Source organism: Phyllobates terribilis, unplaced genomic scaffold (genome assembly GCF_046119375.1).
Source record: "Phyllobates terribilis strain yellow unplaced genomic scaffold, ASM4611937v1 Scaffold_3__8_contigs__length_932513732, whole genome shotgun sequence".
Lineage (NCBI taxonomy): Eukaryota > Metazoa > Chordata > Amphibia > Anura > Dendrobatidae > Phyllobates > Phyllobates terribilis.
Window position 1 is genome coordinate 878,692,787 of NW_027362763.1, and position 17,532 is coordinate 878,710,318.

A 17,532-nucleotide genomic window follows, 5' to 3' on the forward strand; every position below is an offset into this window, starting at 1 on the left:
TAGTTAATAAATAACATTTCCCACATTTCTACTTTACATTAGCACAATTTTTGAAACATATTTTTTTTTATTAGGTAGTTAAAAGGGTTAAAAGTTGACCAGCGATTTCTCATTTTTCCAACAAAATTTACAAAACCATTTTTTTAGGGACCACATCACATTTAATGTGACTTTGGGGGGGGATCTATATGACAAAAAATACCCAAAAGTGACACCATTCTAAAAACTGCACTTTTCAAAACCACATTCGAGAAGTTTATTAACCCATCAGATGCTTCACAGGAATTAATGCAATGTGGATGGAATAAATGAACAATTTACTTTTGTTCACAAAAATTTTACTTTAGCCCCAAATTTTTTATTTTCACAAAGGTAATAGGAGAAAATGGACCCCAAAATTTGTTGTGCAATTTCTCCTGAGTACGCCCATACCCCATATGTGGGGGGAAACTACTGTTTGGATGCATAGCAGGGAAGGAGCACTATTTGGGCAGCACAGTGGCTCAGTGGTTAGCACTGCAGCCTTGCAGTGCTGGGGTCCTGGGTTCAAATCCCACCAAGGACAACATCTGCAAGGAGTTTATATGTTCTTCCCATGTTTGCGTGGGTTTCCTCCCACTTTCCAAAGACATACTGATAGAAAATTTAGATTGTGAGCTCCAATGGTGACAGCGCTGATAATGTCTGTAAAGCGCTGTGGAATTAATGGCATGAGTAAGTGAGTAAAATAAAAACTTGACTTTTTGAACGTAAAAATGGCTGGAATCGGGAGCGGAGGCCATGTCGAATATGGAGAGCCCATGATGTAATTTAACAGTGGAAACCCCCGACAAATTATGCCATTTTGGAAACTAGACCCCTTCAAGGAAAGTATCTAGATGTGTGGTGAGCACCTTGAACCCCCAGGTGCTTCACAAAAGTTTGTAACGTAGAGCTATGAAAATAAAAAGTCTAATTTTTCCAACAAAAATTTTCTTTTAGCTCCAAATTTTCCATTTTCACAAGGGTGACAGGAGAAAATGCACTGTACAATTTGTTGCACAATTTCTCCTGAGTACGCAGATACCCCATATGTGGAGGAAAACTACTGTTTGAATGCACGGCAGGGCTGGGAAGGGAATGAGTGCCATTCAACTTTTTGAACACAAAATTGGCCGAAATTGTTAGAGGATACCATGTCGGATTTGGAGAGCCCCTGATGTGCCTAAACAGTGTAAAACCGAGACAAGTGACCCCATTTTGGAAACTAGTCCCCTCAACGAATTTATCTAGCCATGTGGTGAGCACTTTGAACCCCCAGGTGCTTCACAAAAGTTTATAACGTTGAACTGTTAAAATACTAAATACATTTTTCCTAAAAAATTTGGGTTTTGCCCCAAATTTTTCATTTTCACAAGGATAACAGGAGCAAAATGGACCATACAATTTGCTGTGCAATTTCTACTGAGTACACCAATACACCATATGTGGTCGATAACTACTTTTGAGGCACAGTGCAAAGATCAGAAGGGAAAAAGCGTCATATTGGAGTTCAGATTTAGCTGGAATGGTTTGAAGGTGCCATGTCACATTGGCAGAGCCCCTAATGTGCCAGAACAGCAGAAACCCCCCATAAGTTACGTAATTTTACAAACTACACCTCTCAATGAATTCATCTAGGGGTGCTGTGAGCATGTTAACACCACATTTGCCTCACAGAAATTTATACCATTGGGCAGTGAAGAAAAAATAATTACATTTTTACCGCTAAAATGTTGTTTTAACCCCAAATTTTTAATTTTTATAAGGCCTAATAGGAAAAAAGTGAACCTCTCAGTTTGTTGTGCAATTTTTTCTGAGTACGCAAATACCCTACATGTACTCGGGAACTACTTTTGAGGCACAGTGCAAAACTCAGAAGAGAAGGAGCGCCATAATTTAGTGCAGATTTTACTATTATGGTTTGCGGGTGCCATGACCCACTGGGAGAGCCCCTGAGGTGCCAGAACAGCAGAACCCCCCATAATTCACCCCATTTTACAAACTACACCTCTCAATGAATTTATCTAATGGTGCAGTGGTTATAAGGACACCATGGGTGTGTCACCAAATTATACAATTAGAAGTAAAAATAATTGAATTTTTACCATTAAAATTTTGGTTTAGCCACATATTTTACATTTTCACAAGCGAAATGCGTAAATATGGCACCAAAACTAGTCACACAATTTCTGAGGAACGTGGAAATACCCGATATGTCGCTGTACAGTACTGCTTAGCCACACAGCGAGACTCGGGTGGGACAGAGCGCTATTTACCTCCTAGAGTGCAGATTTTCCTAGAATAGTTGGCAGACTCCATATACAGAGCCCCTAAGTGATAGAAGAATATCCCCCTTAAGTGACCCCATTTTGGAAATTATACCCCTTTGGGAATTTATCTACAGGTGTAGTGATGATTTGACTCCATGGGTGTTTTCCAGAAACAAACAGTTGTGGATGTTGCTTAGTGAAAATTGCAAATCTGCTATTGTAGTGCCCGTACATTGTAGTGTCCAGTACGTTGTAGTGACCAGTACATTTTGCCCAGCTCGAACTTCTGGAGATATGCACCCATAATTAGGTGGGCTCTCATCGCTTCAGAAATGCTAAACGTGGACGCTAAATGTGGAGCTCAGAAGGGAGGAGGGCATTTTGATTTGGGAGTACAGAATTCACTAGATTTCTTTTGGGGGATGAGGAGCCATAGCGCTTTTCCAGAACTTGTGCACTACCAGTAACGTTGAAGCCCCCTATATTTCCGTTAACAGATGACGGACCTGAGGGGGACTTGCTTTTTTTGTGGATTGAGTTGAAGCTTTTATTGGGAACATTTTACATAATTTTTGGGATCACATTTATCTGGAGCTCTACACTGAGCACTTACATCGGGGTTTCCATATCAATCTCTGAATGATGTGATTCAGATGAAACCCCTGGGGAATCCATTCACTATAATGAGGCAGCAGAGTTACTCTGGACTCCATCTGGCCTCTGTTCAGTGGTGTCCTTCTTTTCAGAGGAGCAAAAAACTGTGGCTGATGGCACTTTTATGCACGCTTAAAAAGATGGACACAGCTGGATCATAGGCCAGACAATGTCCAAAGTGACTCCATCTGCCTCATTATAGAGAATCTTCTGCCGGGGTTCCATTTGAATGACGTATTTCAGAGATTTACATGGAAACCCCGATGTAAGTGCTTCTGGGAAGCAGAATGAACAAATAAACAGCAGGTGAAGAATTGATTTTATTTTTTATGCCGTTCCTCGTGCAGTATAACTGATAAGACGATTTTATCCTTCGGTTCGGTGCAATTACAGCGATACCAAATTTATATACCGTAGTTTTTTTATGTTTGGCTGCTGTTACACACTAAAAGACACTTTTTATTTGCAAAAACCCATCGCCAAATTTTGAGAGCTATAATTTTTCCATATTACTGCAGACAGAGTCATTTGAGGGCTTACTTTTTGCGGGATGGGTTGATGTTTTTATTGATACAATTTTCAGGCACATGACATTTTTTGATCGCTTTGTATTCCTATTTTTTTATGCCACTCCGCATGTGGTAAAATTGATAAGGCAACTTTATTCTTCGGGTCAGTATGATTACAGCATACCACATTTACCGTATTTTTCGGACTATAAGTCTGATGCGGACCATAAGACGCACCCCATATTTTGGGGTGGAATATAGACAAAAAAATATTTTTTATAAGATGGGGGTCCGTCTTATAGTCTGAATAGGTATCTTACCTGGGGGGCGGTGGAGCAAGGGTCACAGGAGGCAGGGTCCTTCAGGAAGCCAGTGCTCCAGCAGTGGGGAGTTGCGGTAGTGGTGGAGCAGGATTGAAGGGCCCTCCGTTCCCTCCCTCAAAAACCTGGCAGCTGCAGCAGAAGAGCTGAGATGGCTGAGGCCCGGAGCCTGGCTGAGGTTCGGTGCCTGGCGGGGTGCCAGGCTGGGGCACGGTGAGTGGCGTTGTAGAGCGGCGTGCGCGGCTTTCTGGTGTGCGCGGCCATCTTCCTGAAGCTGTGATGTACAGGAAAATGGCCGCCCGAGCTTCCAGTCTGCACATCCGCCGCCTCGAGCAGCCATTTTCCTGTAGATCACAGCTTCATAAAGATGGCCGTGCTCACCGGCCCCCAGACAGACACCGGCCCGCAGCATCTCACCTCTTCTGCTACTGCTGCCGCAGCGTTCCTGGAGGAGGGAGGGAACGGAGGGCCCTGAGATCCCGCTCCACCACCACTGCAACTATAAGGTAAGCTCTACGTTCGGACCATTAGACGCACCCCCCATTTTCATCCCAAATTTGGGGGGGAAAAAGTGCGTCTTATGGTCCGAAAAATACGGTATATCATTTTTTATGTTTTGCTTTTCTTTACACAATAAAAACTATTTTCTAGAAAAAATAATTATTTATGCATCGCATTATTCTGAGAGCTATAACATTTTTATTTTTCTACTGATGAAACTGTATGGCAGCTTGTTTTTTGTGGGATAAGATGCCATTTTCAGCAATACCATTTTTATTTACATTTGTCTTTTTGGTCGTGTTTTATTACATTTTTTATTCAGCAGTATGATGAAAAAGCATAGTTTTTTGCCTCATTTTTGTTACAGTGTTCACTGAAGGGGTTAACTAGTGGGACAGTTTATCGGTCGGGTCGTTCCGAACACGGCGATACCGAATATGTGCACCTTTTTTTCCCCCATAAAAATATTTATTTATGGGTGCAATATATATACAGTATATATATTTTTCTTTATTATTTTGTGATTTTTCCAAAAATATATTTTTACAATTTTTTCTTACTTTTTTTAAACCTTTTTACTTAGTCCCTCAATGGGACTTTCACTTTTTGCTGTCTGATCGCAGTTATAAAGCACTAGCATTAGCATTGCTTTATAAACTTTCAGTGCTGCACTGACACAAGCTTGTTAGATAGACCATGCACTGCGCATCATCTAGCAAGCTTGCTAGCCCTGGTGACCCGGATGTCGTCATGACGACATTGCCATGACAACGATCGGCCCCTTGTGATGACACCGATCGGAGGGGAGAGGGAGCCCCCTCCCTGCCTTCTAAATGCTGCGACCGATATCGACCGCAGCAATTAGGGGGTTAAACTGCTGGGAGCGATGCAGGCACCACTCCTGGCTGTGAGAGCCGGGTGTCAGCTGTCAGATTCGCTGAACACCCGGTGTTGATCGCGCATGCACAGCTCCTGTGTGCGCAGAATCGCTAGTCCTATTTCCTCATAACTATTTTATTATTATTTTGCTTACTTATATATCACCATATATTCCACAACCTTCTACAGTCATCACTGTCCCCATTGAGGCTCACAACCTTTTTTCTTTATCAGTATATCTTTGTAGTATGGGTGGAAACCGGAGAACCCACAGAGAACATACAAACTCCTTGCAGATGTTGTCCTTTTGGGATTTCAACCCAGCAGTGCAAAGCATGGTGCTGCCATTCTTAACCATCCTGTGACATTGTTTCATTGTGCCATAGGGTAATATGTAAATCCAGGCAACAAGCCAAATCAATATCCGTATCTTAATGATCATAAAGATATACAAATAAGGCTCTGTTCACATGTACATTTGGAATTCTGTTTGCCCCATCTAAGAACAGACAAACCAAATTCATGCCTAAAACAAATCTGTTTGCTAACTGATGCTCACGGAAGCAGAGGGGCCACATTGATCATTGCGGCATCCAACGGGTTTACGTTTTGTGTTCATTTTTAGATTGTAACTTTTTCTTGCGTTCTAAAAACAGACTCCTAACAGAAACCAGAAAGACCCCACAGTAATCGGTAGGGTCTCTCAGCTTCAATCAAAATGAACCATTTAGGACGTAAATTCAATTTGTCTGTTCATAAATTGGAACTAAAAAGTGGACATGTGAACACAGCCTAAAAGGATGCTCCAGACTTTCAAACCCCATTTTTCTGGTTTCCCTTTTTTCAGTCTCAAGAAACATTAGGTCTATTTAACTGTTTTTACTCACATACTGTTATTTTTTATTGCTTCTATATATTTCAATAGAGCATAATCACAGAACAGTAATAACCAGTTCGATATTAAAAAAAAAAAAACAGACACAAATCTGAACGCGCAGCAAGCGTTGTGTAGGATTATTAAATAAATACATCAGCTCCAACTTTAAAAGCACAATATCTTCTCTTACTTCATAACATATCAGGGCTTCCCGCTACATTTATACCATTTAGAACATCAAGGCTACAATTTGATCCTAGCAGAAAATACATTGCTCTTGATTGAAAAAGTTGCCTTGGAGAGCTTGTTATGCGGCTAAAATGCACCTGATTCACCCAATTCCCGCTGTCGTCAGATACTGCAAATGCTATTTCTCAGTTATATCACTGAAGGCAAGATAGAATTTGTAAGTCACAAAACACCATAACCATACGACTTTTTGAACTGGCTCTTGGGGCCCTGTATACCCCAACCTTTGCTGTGCTCGATTAAAAGCACCCCCACCACCCCCATGATCACCTGTTTGCAGCTCCGGTATTGGCCGGATGTACACAGTGTACAGCGTCAGAATAGTGCATCCATGTATACAATGGGAGCCTTTTTAGAGAGCTGTATCTTATATTCTATTGATGTGAATGGGAGACAAGCTGAAATATCCAAGTTTAATGACCTGTGCTGTCCTGGCTATGCACTTGTGTACATTCAGCCATCAGGAAAACTGCAAACAATTGTGGTAGTTTCAGGTGTGGACCCCTCCAATCCAATTTTGATAACCCATCCTAAGTATAAATCATCAACCCCTTAATGATCAGAGCATTTTCTGTTTTTGCGTTTTCTTTTTTTGCTCCCTTTGTTCCCAGAGCCATAACTTTTTTTTATTTTTTGGTCAATATGGTTTTACCATATCGTGTACTGGAAAAAAATTCCAAGTGCGGTGAAATAAAAGTTCACTTTTCACTGAATGCTAAAACTGACTTGCCATTATTATTCTCCAGGTCATTACGAGTGTGTAGACACCAAACATGTATTGTTTTTTTTTTTTTATTTAAGTGGTGAAAAAAAAATTCCAAAGTTTGCTTAAAATTTTTTTTTTAAAAATGGCGCCATTTTCTGAGACCCGTAGTGTCTCCATTTTTCGGGATCTGGGGCCGGGTGAGGGGTTATTTTTTGTGTGCCGAGCTGACATTTTTATTGATACCATTTTGGGGTAGATCCAATGTTTTGATCGCCCGTTATTGCATTTTATTGCAATGTTGCGGCGACCAAAAACAGGTAATTCTGGTGTTTAGAATCTTTTTCTCTTTACACCGTTTACCGATTGGATTAATTATTTTTTTATATTGATAGATGGGGCGATTTTGAACGCGGCGATACCAAATATGTGTATGTGGTTTCTTTTTTATTGTTTTATTTTGAATAGGGCAAAAGGGGGGCGATTTAAACTTTTATATTTTTTTATATTTTTAAAAACTTTTTTTTTTTACTTTTTGCATGCTTCAATAGTCTCCATGGGAGACTAGAAGCAGCAATTAGCTGATCAGCTCTGCTACATACAGGCGATGAGCAGATCGCTTGTATGTAGCAGATATGCTCACTTGCTATGCCAACCCATCAGTGACCCGTGATCATGTGACGGGGTCACATATGGTCGGGGTAAATGACGCATTTCCGCTGTTAAATGCTGCTGTCAGAGATTGACAGCGGCATTTAACTATTTAACAGCCGCGGGTGAATCACGATTCCACCCGCGGCTGTTAGGGGCACATGTCAGCTGTATAAATCATCTGACAAGTGACCGGTTTAGTGCGAGCTCAGAGCCGGAGCAGGGTTATGACGTGGTGCGTACTATTACGTACCACGTCGTAAAGGGGTTAATATCTTAGTCCAGGAAACCCCCATTAAAGTGAATCTGTCACTTGTTTTTTGCCACCTAATCTGATAGCAGCATAAAGTAAAAACACAGACCCTGATTCCAGTGATGTACTGAACTGCTTGATTTAGTTTAGGCTTGTTACAGCCAAATATTTCACATTTTGACTCATCCAGAGGACAAGATGCCATTTTTCTGCACCTCAGTTCCTATTTTTTTGTGCATAGTTAAGTTGCTTGGCTTTGTTTACATGTCAAAAGATTAGTTTTTGGCTCAAATTCTTCCATGACGGCCACTTCTGACCACAGTTCTGCGAACAGTAGATGGGTGCAGCTGGGTTCCACTTGTTGCTATCAGTTCTGAGTTGATGGCACTGCTGGACATTTGATTTTGAAGGGAAATAAGCATGATGTGTCTATGATCTGCTGCTCTAAGCTTCCGTAGCCACAACTGTGCTTATGGTCCTCAACATTGCCCATTTGTTGGTGTGGTCAATACTGAGAAATAAAGACAAATACCTACCCATCATGCAGTACCATTAGGGAGGTGTTTGATTGGCTCCAAATGTATTATGCAGAAAGATAACCAAGAAGAGTAGAGGGTAAAGAGGAATAAGGAATAAAGAGGAACAAGGAGTCCAGGTAGTGATGGTATGGCCTCCACAGAGCCCTGATCTCAACATCGACCCTGTGTGGTATTACGTGAAGATACAGAAGGATTTGTGTAAGCCTACATCCTCAGATCTGTGTGCATCTACCCTCGAAATATCAAAAATCTCTGAGCTTTAAGAATTTGGTAGACCAATCCAGATATGATCTTTTGAAACATTATTATGATTTACTGCAAGAATATTTATGGACATAAGTCCCTTTTACATCTTATAGCATGTGTAGACTTTATCAAGGAGTTATTTTTGGAGCAGTTCTGCTTCAAAAACCACATTAAACATAAATTAAAAAAGGCTCAAGACATTTCCTATAGATTTTGTGAGGCAGTGACGGGAATCATATGTGAGGGACGGTATGTTTCTCCTAGGATGTGCATAGAGGCATATTAAACCCGCTGGAGTGCATTGCAGTCACAGACACAGCTATGATTGCAGTGCAGATTAAAAGTAAAGTTTGAACTTCATCAAGCTATTTGGCTAAGTTAGATTTAAGAAAACCAGGCATGGGCTTTTATTCTTGGAGTGGACTACAGGATGGCAGTGGGCGGTCCACTTCCTCCAGCCCAGGTCTTGCATGGGGCTCATGTCCACAGTTCTCATTTAATACCTGCAGCCAAGATCTTGGGTGTGTCAGCTTCTGGTTTGCAAGCAGCAGAGCAAGAGGCTCTGCTCTGTACAGGTTTATGTGAGGCTGAACACAGGCCTGTGAAGGCTCAGCATCTGACGTACCCTGAGTGACACGGTGAGCCATCTCCCACGGCAACAAGGTCTGATGAACTGTGTGGATAACACGGCTGTGATCCGGAGGACAGCTTTTGTTTGAACTGTGAGTTTTGCTGAATAAAGCCGTTTAAGGCTCTGTGCCCACGATTCGTTTTTTAAGCGTTTCCGCAGTGGCAATTCCGCTGCAGAAACGCTTAAAAAACGCATGGTAGAAGGTCTACCATGTTCCCCAATGATAATCCGCATGTGTTGTGCACATGCTGCGGAAATTTCCGCTGCGGATTATAATTGCGGAAAAAAACACAGCACTACCAATTATTTTGTGGAAGCGCTGCGTTTTCGCCGCCATTGGCTTGCATTGGAACGCATGGATTAGGAATCACTGCATCTGTACATGCGGAATCCATGTGTTTCAATGTGCGGATGGTACCCGGGTGTGGAGGAGAGGAGACTCTCCTCCGGACCCGGGTACCATAGTATCTGTAAAAAAAAAAGAATAATAATAATAAAAAAAATAAATATTATACTTACCTTCTGATGGCCCCTGGAGTCCTTGTCTCCTCTTGCCAGCAGCTCGCGGTTGACTAAAGGACCTGCGCTGACGTCATTTAGTCATGTGACGGGTCACGCGACCGCTGATGTCGGCAGGTCCTTAAATCTACCTCGAACTGCCGGCAAGAGGAGACAAGGACTCTGGGGGCCATCAGAAGGTAAGTATAATATTTATTTTTTAACATTCTTTGGGTCACACTATATAAATCCATGCTGTTTGCATGGATTTATATAGTGTGACCAAGTTGACAAGCACTTTCCAAGTGATCCTAAAATCGCTTGGAAAGCGCTTGACAACCCGAATGCGGAAATGCAAGTGAAGAACGCTTCACTTCCGCTTGTCCATGGCAGGAAAAACGCATGTACAATCCGCATGCGTTGTTTCTGCCAGGGAGACGCAGAAATGCTCAGGAAAAAATCTAAAGCATTTCTGCATCGTGGGCACATAGCCTAAGTTGGACTTTTATTGGGTCATTGCCTCCTTTGTGCACAGTGTGTACACCGCCGCACTACAATTTCTATTGTAAAACCTCTTTACAGTTAATATGTTCAGTCTTTTGAGCACTTTTCTTGCTTCAGGTTTTGAAAAACGCAGTAAATAAAAAAAATAAATAAATAAAAAAAAAAAGCATGTCTCTTCTTTAAAGCAGCCCCTTATGGAATTTCCTGCACACTAGCCACTGTCCAATCAAATGGCTGTTAAATAAACTTATCTTCCAAAATGCTTAAAAAATTCTTCAAAACCACTTTTGACAACGAAAAACTCCCTAAAGAAAGAACCCTGATCTCAACATCATTGACTCTGTCTGGGATTACATGAAGAATGAAAGATAGGTGCAATCCCACTTCCACAGAAGATCTGTGGTTAGTTCTCCAATATGTTTGAACAACCTCCCTGTTGAATTCCTTCAAAAACAGATTTCGATATTTGATGAAATGTATTTCTGTATGAAATAAAGTCATATGACCACTTTAAATAATTCCAAGTGGATTTCACTGTCGCAACTACGGTATAGTGAGTGTTACAGTGGTGGCCAAAAGTATTGGCACCCCTGCAATTCTGTCAGATAATACTCAGTTTCTTCCTGAAAATGATTGCAATCACAAATTCTTTGATATTATTATCTTCATTTAATTTTCTTGCAAGGAAAAAACACAAAAGAGAATGAAGCAAAAATCAAATCATTGATCATTTCACACAAAACTCCAAAAATGGGCCAGACAAAAGTATTGGCACCCTCAGCCTAATACTTGGTTGCACAACCTTTAGCCAAAATAACTGCGAACAACTGCTTCCGGTAACCATCAATGAGTTTCTTACAATGCTCTGCTGGAATTGTAGACCATTCTTCTTTGGCAAACTGCTCCAGGTCCCTGATATTTGAAGTGTGCCTTCTCCAAACTGCCATTTTGAGATCTCTCCACAGGTGTTCTATGGGATTCAGGTCTGGACTCATTGCTGGCCACCTTAGAAGTCTCCAGTGCTTTCTCTCAAACCATTTTATAGTGCTTTTGGAAGTGTGTTTTGGGTCATTGTCCTGCTGGAAGACCCATGACCTCTGAGGGAGACCCAGCTTTCTCACACTGGGCCCTACATTATGCTGCAAAATTTGTTGGTAGTCTTCAGACTTCATAATGCCATGCACACAGTCAAGCAGTCCAGTGCCAGAGGCAGCAAAGCAACCCCAAAACATCAGGGAACCTCAGCCATGTTTGACTGTAGGGACCGTGTTCTTTTCTTTGAATGCCTCTTTTTTTTTCCTGTACACTCTATGTTGATGCTTTTTCCCATTTTTTTGTCTCATCTGACCAGAGAACATTCTTCCAAAACGTTTTAGGCTTTCTCAGGTAAGTTTTGGCAAACTCCAGTCTGGCTTTTTTATGTCTCGGGGTAAGAAGTGGGGTCTTCGTGGGTATCCTACCATACAGTCCCTTTTCATTCAGACGCCGACGGATAGTACGGGTTGGCACTATTGTACCCTCGGGCTGCAGGGCCGGTTGAACTTGTTTGGATGTTAGTCGAGGTTCTTTATCCACCATCCGCACAATCTTGCGTTGAAATCTCTCCTCAATTTTTCTTTTCCGTCCACATCTAGGGAGGTTAGCCACAGTGCAATGGGCTGTAAACTTCTTGATGACACTGCGCACGGAAGACACAGGAACATTCAGGTCTTTGGAGATGGACTTGTAGCCTTGAGATTGCTCATGCTTCCTCACAATTTGGTTTCTCAAGTCCTCAGACAGTTCTTTGGTCTTCTTTCTTTTCTCCATGCTCAATGTGGTACACACAAGGACACAGGACAGAGGTTGAGTCAACTTTAATCCATGTTAACTGGCTGCAAGTGTGATTTAGTTATTGCCAACACCTGTTAGGTGCCACAGGTAAGTTACAGGTGCTGTTAATTACACGAATTAGAGAAGCATCACATGATTTTTCAAACAGTGCCAATACTTTTGTCCACCCCCTTTTTTAGGTTTGGTGTGGAATTATATCCAATTTGGCTTTAGGACAATTCTTTTTGTGCTTTTTCATTGAAGACAAATTAAATAAAGATAATAATACCAAAGAATTTGTGATTGCAATCATTTTCAGGAAGAAACTGAGTATTATCTGACAGAATTGCAGGGGTGCCAATACTTTTGGCCACCACTGTATGTCCTGAATAATTTACATCTGCTGCCATTTTGACAAGAGATATTTAGACAACACAAACAACCAATATGTCTGTATGAATGTGGTGTAGTTTTGAGAATGTAATACAAGTATGAAATGACTGGAATAATAAATTATTCAATGCATAGGATAAGAAATCCAACAAACTGCAGGAATGGATTGGATAACCCATAAAATTTAAAATTAGGGGCAGGCGTAAGGGGGCCGATTAGCTGAATGCTAAATGTGAACAAGCCCTAAAAGAGGAATATTGCTCACAGTGATGACTAAGAACGCAGGACATGTCAAGGACCAGGTTACTAAATCTAGTGATGTTACAGCTAAAGGCTAAGGACAACAGGGTTGTCACAGAAGATTCATAATAAGCACTATATTGTAACACAAGAACACAAGATTATACAAGTAATAAGAATGGTAGAATATATTACAATATAGGCTTGTTGCACCTAGTGATGTCATGAAACAGGAATAACAAAGAACTGACACTTTGAAGTCATAAGAAAAGTGTTGATGTCACTGAACAGGTGTAACTACAGAGAACAAGAATATCAAGAACAGTGACCTTCCAGCTGAAGGCTTAAGTCCCTCATACACATTGGATAGTGGTTGGCCAAACAATGGATCAGCTAATGGTTCAGCCATCTTGGCCAACTTTGCCATAGAGGAGCGCTTGTTTGGAAGAGCATTCCTGCGTTCTCAATAATATAGCCGCTGCCAGACTCCTCTGGTGATGACTTATCCTAGGGATAAGAAAATGATCATTGGTCCAAAATCGGACACGCCGGATCCTTAACTCCCTCGACAATCAATTTGCTGGGGCTTCCATACACATTTGAGTGTTGGCAGAGAATAACAATAAAACAACATTGTCACAGATCACACATCGAGATAATAAACCCTGGTATTGACTTACAGCACATAGTGGATATTTGGCTCTCTCAGGCCCTAGTGCCCAGGTGTAACTGGAACCACCAACATAGTAGTCTTTGATGTAACAATGATGATAATGTTTCTACCATGCAAACCAAAGGTTCGCTTTTTACTGTCAGATGCGAATATCACCTGCATTTAGCACCTATACAATTCTGAGTCATTCAACCAGCACGCGAAGCATAAAGCATCTAAAACAAGACATGAAATGAAATGATTATGATAGCTGGTGACTTTATTATATCTCAGCAGCTGCTTAGTGATTCACATTTATAGATCTGAAGCTTGAAAAACCTCTGTATAATTGAACATATAATTTTCAGCAAAATGTATGAAGGTAATAAAAACTAAGCATTATTTCACTAATTGATCATAGAAATTGTAATTACAACCAGTATCTACTAGTCACTGGTCTCATTTCAGGAATCTATAAGATGTCACTGCCTGGGGTCAAGTGTGTGAAAGAAAATATATAAGGGGAGATTAAAGCAAAATGCATCACTTCTGTGACTCTATCTATATTACACATCACTGAATCACTTCTATAAGCCATTACACCAGACTCGTGACACATAATAATATATGTATATCAAAAAAGGTCAACAATTACACCTCCCAATAGGATATTTACCACACAAGCAGGGGCTACATAGGCCCGGCTTAAAGGAAGATTAAATACAAGTTAATTAAAATAAATTATTTTTATTTCAAAAATTTAAAAAAAAATTCCTTTAAGATTAAAAAACAGGTGCCTTCAGATTTCTTCAATGGGCGCCCCCATTGAAGAAGCACATGGCGAAACGGCGTCGTCGGGGCAGATTTTTTCAAACACCTCTAAAGGCTGTACACTGTTATCAATAGCCCACATGTAAGTACTATCCTTTTCAGTTCATGCTTATGGCTAACATGATTTGATATATATATAGCTCTCCATTAATAACTTCATTAGGTGCTGTTTGTGTCTTTCACATACCACTCGGTAATTGTATCAATGCACTCATACTTACAAGTATAGTTAACTTTCTTGAATATAGGGAGAAAAATTTCCCCTATGCACTTGCACTTTACGTTTGGATTAGAGTGGATTGGATCTAATTATTTACAGCACTTTATGGCCATGGGGGGAGTGCAATATAGGTACCATGGATTTTTAGGCATGTCTTTATGAGGTATTGTATGAGATTGTAGCCAGTATTGAGGTTTGAATTGATGAAATCTGAAGGCACCTGTTTTTTAATCTTAAAGGAATTTTTTTTTTAAATTTTGAAATAAAAATAATTTATTTTAAATAACTTGTATTTAATCTTCCTTTAAACCGGGCCTATGTAGCCCGTGCTTGTGTGGTAAATAATAATATATATATGTTGAAATACAGTGGATGTTTGTTAGTATTTCGTATATCTCTATATAACATATTTTATGAAAGTGAAATAGTCATGGACGTTTCAAATTGATCTGATTCTTGGTTTATAAACCTACCCGTAAAGAGCATGCATAATGTTAATTTAGTCAACATTATGGATTCTTCACTTTGGACAATCTTTACTTTTTAGAAGAGTCCTTTAAAAGGAACCTAAGGGGTAACATTTCTCCTTGTGGAGAGTGACATGCCAGACATTCCAGTGTAAGGAGACTTATAGGCCATGCAATGCTCCTCTGGGAAATTAAATATGCAAATTGCCTCTTAAGAGAGGAAGAGGACTAGAGCTCTAGTGCCACCTATTGGAAGTCGTAATCCTAAAAGTCAAAAACAACCCTTTAATGAGCCGTGCCACATTACTTAGGATAAAAGCCAAACCAGAATCTCAATTTGCAGACATTATGTTTTGGGGTGTTGCCACTCCTCAGTGCAAAGTATGAGATCTGATTTATCCTAAGTCATGTGGCAAGGCTCGTTAAAAGGTCGATGTTGACTTTTAGGATTGCTTCTTCCAATATGTGGCACTAGAGTTCTAGTCCTCTTCCTCTCTGACGAGGCAATTTGCATATTTAAAAGGTATCTGTCAGCTGATTCAGGCTCTGATGCTTGCTTCCTGTAGTGTGGGTGGCATTAATCAGCTGTCAGGTACTCTTCAACCAAAAGGCAAATCACAAAGTGACCTCCTGCTGGGATCCCAAGCAAAAAGCTCTTATCTGTGGGGAAGGCTGGCGGTAAATATTCAATTTCCCAGCAGATCCAGCAAAGAAGAAATTAATTATTACAGGGTGCCCATTTAAAACAATGTTTTCTGCGTAATGCAGGAACCGAAAAGTTTCTCCAAAATAAGTGACGGTGTTTGTAACCGCTTTCTTCTCTAGCTAAGGGACGAGGGTCCTGATAAAAAGACCCCTTATTTAATTCAGAATTCCATAATAGGATATATTAAACTTGCTTTTCTAAGCTGGAAACCCCGTTATCTTATATGGTATACTATAAAACAGTATAGGCAGCGTACACACTAGTTGTGAGTATTGACATACTGTACTATTAATTATATATCGTTCAAGTTTGTGGTGTGTAGATGGATACATCCTTAAAAGGTACTGAAGTAAAAAAAGACCCTAAAAAGTTAGTAAGAAGAAATCTGAGAAGCGAAAAAGAAGGTAAAACACTTGCTTAAGACACCCAAAATTTTGAGTTTCATGCCAATATGGAGGGTAGGAATGGTAGGAAATTTATCAGTCAACATGTCTTCACATGGCTATGACATCATACTTTCGAGTCAATATAAATTGAGAGATTTGACTATATATATTGATAGAGCAGATGGGAGAATGACTGCTAAGTAAAGGAAGACAAGGAATGGAAGTCAACTAATGTTAAAAGCTCCTTTTCATGATCATACAAAACTTGAAGAATTAGTCAACAATTCTATCAAAATAAGAGGTTTTAAAAAAGTTCCCAGGTCAGAAAAATCAGTGTACTTCTTTGATACTAAATGATAAAAACCCCACAATCTACATACAGCACTGGACAACATGATGCCTCAATATACACAAGAAGAAACAAATATATTTATGGTCAAGTGCTGAGCCTAACTGCTATAATTAAAAAAATGCACCAAACAATTACATGTGAACACAGCCGAAACCGGACCCGGCCCCTCTATTTGTCTGCGTCTGAAGATGCACCACCAGGTTCCTGCACTAAAATCCCATTCAGCAAACACTTCTGTGTGGAGGAGAAAAGTTTTTACTAATGGGGATCAGTCAGCACTCATTTGAAGCAATATATATATATATATATATATATATATATATGACGCGCCCCTGGGCCTTCTGTGTCGTGCGGCATCGCGTGCACGGGGGCTTACCCGGAGCCGGATCAGATGGGGGTAGTAGTCTCGTGGCGGTGACCCGGTCCGTGCCCAGGGAGTCAAACTAAGTGGCGAGTCTATTAGCAGTAGATGTTGGATGACTACGCCACTCGTTGAATGCAGCTTTGGAGCTGCCGCTGCAGGGCAGACCGCTGAGGCCGGTGGAAGGATGGTGCAGCGGGGATGGTATAACCCCCAACGGGAGGGGTATGGCCTCAGGGCAGCCGACGTGGATGATGGGGGTAGCAGGAACCACTCAGAGACGATGCGTGTAGTTCAGGGTCTTTACTGGTGACAAAGATAGACCCTCCCGGAGTACTTGCTAGCGATTGGGGCCTGGTCAGTCCTTGAGCAGATGGGATCTCCCCTGGCTAGGCGGAGTTGTAGGCCTTCCCAGCTAACTGTACTCTTCTGGCTACCTTGCTAGAGGCGGGTAAAAGTAGCCCACGTCCCTGAGTGTACCGTGTGGTGCTCACCCGTATGGCCGGTGACTCGGGGCCTTCTAATGGCTTCCGCTCCACGATGGCGGTGCTGGTCCCACGCGTGTAACCGTGCCTTCGGGTTTCTGGGCCAGAGGACCTGCAATCCCCTGCCGGTCGGTTTCTGCTGCTGGGTAAGGATTAGTCCCCACAGCCTCGGACTCCGGGTCCGGTGATAACTTCTCAGTCAGGGCGAGCTCTGCAGCTGCCAGCCCCTGACTCCTTGTAGCACTGCTCCCACAGAGCTCCTGTTGTTTCTTCCTATGCTGCTTCTCTTCTCTACTTCTTCTCTACTCCTGGCATGGCCCAG

The 17,532-nt window shown here is 41.3% G+C and overlaps 1 protein-coding gene across 6 annotated transcripts in view; it reads right to left on the bottom strand.

Moving 5' to 3' along the window:
• The window catches only part of UTRN (utrophin), a 768,906-nt gene that overhangs the window by 176,713 nt on the left and 574,661 nt on the right, over nucleotides 1-17,532 (bottom strand). The gene's annotated exons all lie outside the window — the stretch shown is intronic.